General features: G+C 36.2%; 1 long non-coding RNA gene across 1 annotated transcript in view; it reads left to right on the top strand.

Annotated features, from left to right (window-relative positions):
• The window catches only part of LOC118763483, a 21,794-nt gene extending 19,970 nt beyond the window's left edge, over positions 1-1,824 (top strand). Inside the window, exon 3 of the long non-coding RNA XR_004999241.1 lies at positions 1,729-1,824. This is a non-coding gene — a long non-coding RNA (uncharacterized LOC118763483). The remainder of the gene's footprint in view (positions 1-1,728) is intronic.
• Positions 1,825-9,600: the final 7,776 nt, after the last annotated feature.

A 9,600-nucleotide genomic window follows, 5' to 3' on the forward strand; every position in this document is an offset into this window, starting at 1 on the left:
CAGTGCAATTAAATCACGTGTTAAGGTCATCTCTACAGATTTCCTATAGAAATTATAACCAGCATCTGATTTTGTTACAAAGGTTTGTATCGGAGACGTCAGCTATAAACAAACAATGAGATCGAAGATGAAGCTCCTTCGCCGCTCGTTCTCTCCCCTCTCTCTCTCATCTTCGCCTTTCGTAGCTGTCTCCATCACCAGAATAGCAACAGACAACAGCTGTGGAGGCGCAATGGCCCAGTGGTTAGAGCAGCGGACTCGCGGTCATAAGAACGCGGTTTCGATTCCCAGACTGGGCATTATGAGTGTTTATTGAGCAAAAACACCTAAGCTCCATGAGGCTCCATCGGGGAGGGGTGGTGAACTCCGCTGTACTATTTCACCACAACTTTCTCTCACTCTTTCTTCCTACTTCTGTCACAAAGTAGAGTGGTGTAACCCACTATGGTGTGGTAAACTTTCAGACCCTAGTCTAGATTGCGAATCCTCAGTATCCCAGAATGGTTCAGCTCTCAACCCGTTAAAAGCCACAGTTTACGGAATGAGGATAACAACGTAACTTTCGCATACGTGCAACCGCCAGTCTAACGTGTGTGGCCGTCTAAATTTTAGAGCTCTTCAGCAGAGAGTCAAAACAAGCGCTATCGAAAATCGAACAAAGCATTTCTAGAATGAAGTAAGCGCTGGCGGTCAAGATTGATATTTTGTCACGAATCTCAGTTAATCCTTTGACAAAAGATCTTTGTACCTATTCTAAAAGAAATAGTTTTATGAATGAAGTGCATGCTGTAGATCAAAGAGCTATGATTTCTGTTGAGCAGGGCTCAGAATTCTGTTTTGATTACGAGCGATACTTTTAAGAAGGTCACTTAAATAATCAAATCTTATTCACGAATTTTGTGCTTAAGTAAAAGTTGTTTATTTGAAGAAAGAAAGCCATTGAGTTAATGCACATAGCTAAATAATCTATTGTATCTAGTTTTCTGAATAAGAAATTAATTGTTTAGCGTTTAGTTTGCACAGCTACCGGGTTTGTCTTTTCTTCGTCTGTGGTCGATAAAATAAGAATCAGTAATATATTGATCTGCTGAAGAGAGAATAGACATTTCTAACAAAATTAATCTAACTTTAGTCGAAATAGTCTAAACAAATCGATATTTCGCGAATGAAACATTGATTATATATTGATAATCAAGTAGATATTGCAGCAACATCTTAATGGCTTTTACGGTTGAATCGCCAAACAAACTATCACAAGATAAATCTACAGATAAAAACGTATTCTGTAAAAATTGAAAGTGTTATACAAACGGGATGTGTTTATCGCAAAGATAGACACAATTAAAAAAGAAAAATAGATAAAAAAGACAACAGAATAAATAATGCCATTTTAAAAAATCATTATTTAGTATTTTTTAAGGCGGTGAGCTTGCAGAAACGTTTGCATGCCGGGCGAAATGCTTAGCGGCATTTCGTCTGCCGTTACGTTCTGAGTTCAAATTCCATCGAGGTCAACTTTGCCTTTCATCCTTTCGGAGTCGATTAATTAAGTACCAGTTACGCACTGGGGTCGATGTAATCGACTTAATCCCTTTGTCCTTGTTTGTCCCCTCTGTGTTTAGCCCCTTGTGGGCAATAAAGAAATATAAAACGTTAGCACACCGGGCAAAATGCTTAGCGGCATTTCGTCCGTCTTTACGTTCTGAAATCAAATTCCGTCGAGACCAGTAAAATAAGTACCAGTCAAGTACTGGGGTCGTGTAGTCGATTAACCCCCTCCCACCAAACTTCTGTCCTTGTGCCTATAGTAGAAAAGAATATTGTTTTATTTACACGAATTTTACTCTAATACTGCCAAGCTGTTTGGCCAAGGTCTAGCATGTTTTTGCAACTCATTTTTTTTTATCTAGCTAATGCCTATAACAAAATAGCACTTTTTACATCCAAAAATGATAAGCAAAAGATCGAAGTTTCAAAGAAATTATGCCGACTTTTGCCTTCCATCTTTTCAGGGTCGGTAAAATAAGATATTTTGTCACGAATCTCAGTTAATCCTTTGACAAAAGGTCTTTGTATCTAGTCTAAAAGAAATAAATAGTTTTATGAATGAAGTGCATGCTGTAGATCAAAGAGCAATAATTTTTGCTGAGCAGGGTTCAGAATTCTGTTTTGATTACGAGCAATACTTTTAAGAAGGTCACTTAAATAATCAAATCTTATTCACGAATTTTGTGCTTAAGTAAAAGTTGTTTATTTGAAGAAAGTTGTACCAAGAGAAGATTATGGTCGGTTGTCACTAATGTTTTATTGCTGGGAAAAGAAATATCGAAAAACTTGAAGGCAAATATAGAAAATGGAAGAATAAATGACCACCATCATTAAATCGCGAGCAACCAGTTTCCTTCCAGTTAGCGATTTCTGATTTAGACTCAAAGCTATCAATATTGGTGGTAGATGGACTAGTCCATTACATCGACCACAATATTCCATTTTACTGACCCTGAATAGACAAAAGGCAAAGTTGAACTCTGCAGGATTTGAACTCCGAACGTAAAGATCCGGAACAAAAATCACAAAGCATTTTTCCGACACTCTATCGATTCTAGAAATCCACCGCTTTAGTTTTCTTCCTGATAATGATAGATTAAATGAACCTGGTGAATGTTTATTGATCAAGATTAGGACATTTTGCCTAATACATTGTAACCCTTTCATCCTTTCGGGGTCGATTAAATAAGTACCTATTTCTTTATTACCCACAAGGGGCTAAACATAGAAGGGACAAACAAGGACAGACATAGGTTTTACGTCGATAACATCGACCCCAGTGCATAACTGGTACTTAATTTATCGACCCCGAAAGGATGAAAGGTAAAGTCAACCTCGGTGGAATTTGAACTCACAACGTAACGGCAGACGAAATACCGCTAAGCATTTCGCCCGACGTGCTAACGTTTCTACCAGCTCTCCGCCTTCATTACATTGACCACAATATTCCATTTTACTGACCCTGAATGGGTCGATTAAATAAGTACCAGTTACGCACTGGGGTCGATGTAATCGACTTTATCCCTTTGTCTGTCCTTGTTTGTCCCATCTGTGTTTAGCCCCCTGTGGTCAATAAAGAAATAACTATCTCACTTCTTGTAATGTTCCAAGAATGCGTTTAATATCCGAGCCACAAATTGGATATTAATAGAATTGATCTGGTGTTTCATAAAGAAGAGGATCTATGTGCATTCCTCTATCGACCTTGAGAAAGAGCAAAATATATTTATCGGAGTCTTTTTTCAAGTCAGATGGCAACATACTGTAATTAAAGACTTAAAACCGTGTGGGTGTGTATAAAATATACGTAGAAATGAACGTTCTAAATTGATCTACAAAAACCAGTTTTGAAAGCTTTTTGTTAAGATTTCATTATCTTCATAAAAACTCATGGAATGTGTAATTCCATCAACATTGGTAAAAATATGTGCTTATATGAGGTTTCCAGGCATCTCTGTTACAGTGAATTTAAGCATTATAATTATTTCCCCAGGTTTAAAGAGCATTCTTTTAATTCTTACTTCCGTAAGGAAATGAAGATAACTAAAATATCTCGCAAATGTTTTATTTTTAAGTGAGATTAACGAAGGTCGGAGGAAATGGTTCATTCAAAATGGTTATGGATTATGTATTTGTATCAATATTTATCTTTAAGGCACCTGCGGAAAGTAGATTAACAACTAACTGTAGGAAATATTGTGTTGTCCGAAAAGTTCGTGCCGATTTATAGTAGTTTACCTTTCGACTTATTTTAGAACATGGTTTTTGAGTCCATAAAATAGGATTTGACTACACCTCCATTTAGAGAACAGTTTAAGTTATCTTTTCGTGGAAGAAGATTTATGTTCCTATAACCCGTGTTAATTCTGTAACCCTTTAAAATGGAAGATAAGAAAGTTCATTTTCGGCACTTGATGCTTTGGGAACCAGACAAAAAATTGCTGCAGCTCGGCTGGGATGTGTTACCCCACCCTCCATATTCACCGGATATTGCTCCTTCGGATTTCCACTTATTCAGGTCTCTGCAGAATAGTCTTAATGGTAAAAATTTCAATTCCTTGGATGACATAAAAAGATACCTTGATGAATTCTTTGCCATGAAACCACCTCAATTCTAGGAAGAGGGTATTTCAAATTAAAGGCGCATTGTGCAACAAAATGGTTCATATTTGGTAGATTAAAAATGTAAAGGCAAGTATTTATTGACATTTTTCTTTCCTTTAAAAATCGGCACGAACTTTCCGGACAAACTAATATAACTTCTATTATCAAAACGTTTAGTAGCAATGAAGGTGGTGAGCTGGCACAATCGTTAGCGCTCCGGGCAAAATGCTTAGCGACATTTCGCCCGTCTTTGCGTTCTGAGTTCAAATTCTGTCGAGGTTGATTTTGCCTTTCATCCTTTCGAGGTCGATAAAATTATATCGACCTCAGTTGAGTACTGGGGTTGATATAATTAATTTAACCCCGTCTCGAACTTGCTGGCTTTGTGCAAAAGTTTGACACCAATATTAGTAGCAGTTATTGGAACGAATTTTAGGACTATAGACAGGAATAACTCTTACATATACCCCTCACTCACTGATACAAGCATAGCTGACACATGATTATGCATCCGTATTGGTTTTTATTTAGAGCAGATTTGGGAAAGAGTTACAAAACCAGGTGTGAATTTTAGGACTATAGTCAGGAATGTACCCCTCACTCACACACACAAGCATAGCGGACACATGCGAATGCATACGTATTGGCTTTTATTTAGAGCAGATTTGGGAAAGATTAACAAGACCAGGTGCAAATTGCAAGTGTGTAAAAGCCTATGGTGGTAGACTTGTACCAAAAAAAAAAAGACAAATCAATAACTTTAGAAATTCCCAGGCTTGCAACTTACATAAAATTACTATTTGTGGTCTTTAAACTTAAACCGTCTTTTTTTATGGCGTTTTAGAGACTCCATCAGTGAGTGGTTTCAAATTAGGAAGCGAATGATATTTTATCCACAGGCAAGGAGTTCCACACTCTGCTTTCGAGAATAACCACTGATCATAGGCAAGGAAACTTCTATTTTTAGCAGCTTCCTTTTTAGTTTGTGTATTTGTGTCCAGTTTCGAAACATGCGGTTAATTACAACTAATTAACGTTCATATTATAACCTGAGATTATGGGTATAAGGACAGGTTGGATATTATATAACAATGGAGACTTCACATAGCTTTACATATTTGCTTTATTTGTATTATCTTTTTTTACTTGCTGAGTCTGGTGGAAGCGGGTAGTGACTATAACATTTATAGGTCTTCTGATGCTGATGAGTTTGTTGTTAATATTCCGCTTAAAATATTGCATTTTAATACCCGCAGCACAGAGGTGAACAACGGAGAAGATTCCAGTGGGGAGATCGTCTGAAGGACAAGGAGTGAGATTAGTGATTACGGTGGGGTCGGAATTATTATTATTATTATTATTATTATTATTATTATTATTATTATTATTATTATTATTATTATTATTATTGAGTGAGAGAGCAGTGCATGCCATCAAAGTGACACTGGGGTAAAATATACGAAGCCCAGTATACCCATCATGACTACCCGTCTGATAAGGGTACATCAGGCACATGCATCACAACCATGTGTGCGCGATATGGTGATCTCATATCAAGATAAACAGCACATGACCTTGCAGGTGGGGCCCAGTTAGAATTTTCTTCTGGTCGAGTAACCCATCCCACTCAGAAGGTCCCTGAATAAGGGTTGTTTAAGGATGTTGAACGAAACATCGATGTTTCCAGAGGTGAATTATTCAAGCCCCAAAGAATCCCTCTCAACATATGGCTATGATGCTCCCCCACTACTTCTGCTTGTGATCAGAGATGTACATATCGTCAGCCACTAAGCGACATGCTCAACTGGTTAAGGTCAAACAACTGGCAAGCAAATCTCTTGCATTGAGCAGAATATTTGCTGTAACACATCTTTTATACCACTATTATTATTATTATTATTATTATTATCATTATTATTATTATTACTATTACTATTACTATTATTATTACTATTATTATTATTATTATTACTATTACTATTACTATTATTATTATTATTATTATTATCACTATTACTTTTATTATTATTATTATTAATTTTTTAATTTTTATTATTATTATTATTATTATTATTATTATTATTATTATTATTATTATTATTATTATTATTATTATATTATTATTATTATTTAAGAGGAATACGAGAGGTGGAGAGACTAGCTAGACTTAAGGAACAGAAACCATTACAGTAGCAATTAGCATTATTTCTCTTTATCTCTGGTTTTGTTGTAACTCATGGAGTCTTGCTTGCACAGCGGGCTTGCTGCTTGCAGCCTACGTTAACATGATATCTGGTTCTTTTCAACTATCTAATACTCCCCTGATTATTCTGTCCCCAAAGACCCAACAATAATTGACACTATCTTCACCTTCTTCATTTTCCATAGTCGAACTATTTCGTGCTTAAGAGGATTGTATTTATCTATCTTCAACACCTTCCTTCTTGACTATTCGTGAGTCAAAGGGGCACACAACGTCAACTATATAGCACATGTGGTGTATCTTGTCGACCACCACTAGGTCGGTCTGTTATGATCTAGCACCTGATCTGCTTGGATTGGTAAATCCCAGGGTATTTTACTGGTCTCCGACTCTGTCACTCTCTGCGGTTTGTGCTCATAACCACGTCTAGCCTCTCCCTAGCCCCAACTTTTCGCACCGTTTCCAACGTAGCACTTTCGCTACCTTATCGTATCGCCATAACTTGTAGTGGTTTTAGGAAATTCTAGGACATTCGTTCGTATTATGATTTCGTTAGCTCTATTACAGATGCGGCATTATTATCATTATTATTAATATTTCTTTTATCTGAAGCTTTTTTTGTAATTCCCGGAGTCTTGCATGCGTAGCAGGCTTGCTGCCTGCAGACTGTGGTACCATGCTAGCTGTTCTTTTCAACTATCTAATACTTACCTGATTATTCTGGCCGTGCCAAGGGGGCAAACCTTTTGTAATAGTTGTACAGGGTACTCTATTCCGATTTCCTTTATATTCTTTGTGGTAAGTATATATTCTGATACTATCCCCAAGGAACCAACAATAATTGGCACTATCTTCACCGTTTTCATTACTATTATTATTCGACTTTGCCTTTCATCCTTTCGGGGTCGATAAATTAAGTACCAGGGAGGGGGGTCGACGTAATAATCTCAACCCTCCCTCAAAATTGCAGCCGTTGTGGCAAAATTTGAAACCATTATTATTATTATTATTATTATTATTATTATTATTATTATTATTATTATTATTCAGTAGTTTTATTTTTATAACGTGCTTTCACTTCACTACCGAGCACAGCTCTGTGTTCCTTGGGTATGTGCTGTGGTTTGCTCTGATGCTCTTATGGTTACTGTATTGTGTAGGATGTGTGCAGTGCCCAGTAGTTCAATTTTCTGTATGTTATATATATTTGGAAGTCGTGGTGTTTTTGATATGTATTTGCCTGCATATTTTTTATCATATCTAATGCGCCCACTATAATAGGAATTGTTTCTATTTTTAGATTCCACATTCGAGTTACCTCTATTTCCAGGTCTTTGTATTTTGAAAGTTTCTCCATTTCTTTTAGAGAAACATTGTCATCTGTTGGTATTGATACATCAATTAGAAAGCATTTTTTCTTCATGATCTCTGAAAACTATATTTGGCCTATTGACCTTAATTTCTCTATCTGTGTGTATTGGCATATCCCAGAGTATGGTTGCTTTCTCGTTTTCTGTGACCTTTTTGGCGTGTGCCTATACCATCTTTTTTCTGTTATTATTCCATAGTGTTGGCATAGCTTCCAGTGTATGTAGGTCCCAACTCTGTCGTGTCTGTGAATATATTCCTTCTTAGCCAGAACTGGGCAGCCAGAGATAATGTGATTTATGGTTTTTTTGTCCATCTCCCCATATTCTGCAGTTACTTGTTATGTTTCTTTTCATTATATGTTTTTGGTAATTTCTAGGTGGGGAGGCTTTGGTCTTGTGCTGTAATTAAAAATCCTTCAGTCTTTGCTTTGAGTCCTGGGCTTCTCGATCAATGCTGGGATTTTTCTTTGTCTATTTCTTTTGCATTTAGTTTAGCCCAATATTTGCCATGAAGGGGTTTTTCTTGCCATCATTTTATCATGGTCCGTTGCTGTTCTAGTTTTAGTTTGGATTTCATTTGTTTTCTAGCTTTTGTTTCTTCTTCTTCTTCTTCTTCTTCTTCTTCTTCTTCTTCTTCTTCTTCTTCTTCTTCTTCTTCTTTGTTAGGTACTATGACTTCTTGTTTGTATTTATCAGCTTCCTTTAATACTGCAAACAGTTTTTTGTTTTGCTCGTGTTTTGTGGCTATTTGTATTAGTTTTCCTTGCTTCTGAGGAAGGTATTTTTGCAGTCCTATGGTGGTTATTTTATAATAGTTTTCCAGCTGTATAAGGCCTCTACCACCTCTAATACGTTGTTTATATAGCCTTTCTATGTCAGATTTTGGGTGGTGCATTCAAGATCCTGCCATTATTTTTCTTGTTGAACTGTTTAATAACTTAAATCATATACTTAATATACATACATACATACATACATACATACATACATACATACATACATACATACATACATACATACATACATACACACACGCATATATATATATATATATATATATATATATATATATATATATATATATATATATATATATATATATATATATATATATACGTTTGCATATATGTATATATAAAGATGGTTTGTTTAAGACGAGCAATTGTATCTATTTGTATTATGAACTTATATGGTGATTTATTTTTAATCCATCAGTCATTTTTAAACGTATTATATATTTTTAAGGAGCATGGCTCAGCGGTTTGAGCGTCGGGTTCACAATCATGAGATAGTGAGTTCGATTCTCGGACCGGGCTGCATGTTGTGTTCTTGAGCAAGATACTTTATTTCACGTTGCTCCAGTTCACTGAGATGTAGAAATTAGTTGCGACGTCAATTGGTACCGAGTTGTATCGGCCTTTGCGGTACAGGAAATATATATGAAAGAGATAACATCGGTGGCTGGTATGCATGGGCGACTGCATCGGAGGGCAACTTTGAAGGTGCAGTCTCATAGTCATTCATGACCGAAGGGGGTCTTTACTCTTTTATGTATTTTTACCCAAGAAAATTAAACTTGCTTATATAGAAAATTCTAATTTATAGTTATCGTTACATTTAATGTTTTTCTTGGGTATTGATATTTGTGTTTGAAAACCATTGGCTAATTCAGAACTTCAACTCAATCTATATTCACTCTTAATCGTGCGGCCAACTGTCTCCATACCATAGATCTGCTCAGTCAGTGCTAACCTGGGATCCTGTGATGCATTAACAGCAGCAACAACCAATAAATTCGTATTAGGTTTCTCGCCGGATACTAATTGCACTTCTTATCATTAAACCAACGATATTTTAGCAGCCTGCACTATTCCA

The sequence above is a fragment of the Octopus sinensis genome, linkage group LG5 (genome assembly GCF_006345805.1).
Source record: "Octopus sinensis linkage group LG5, ASM634580v1, whole genome shotgun sequence".
In the NCBI taxonomy this organism is placed as follows: Eukaryota; Metazoa; Mollusca; class Cephalopoda; order Octopoda; family Octopodidae; genus Octopus; species Octopus sinensis.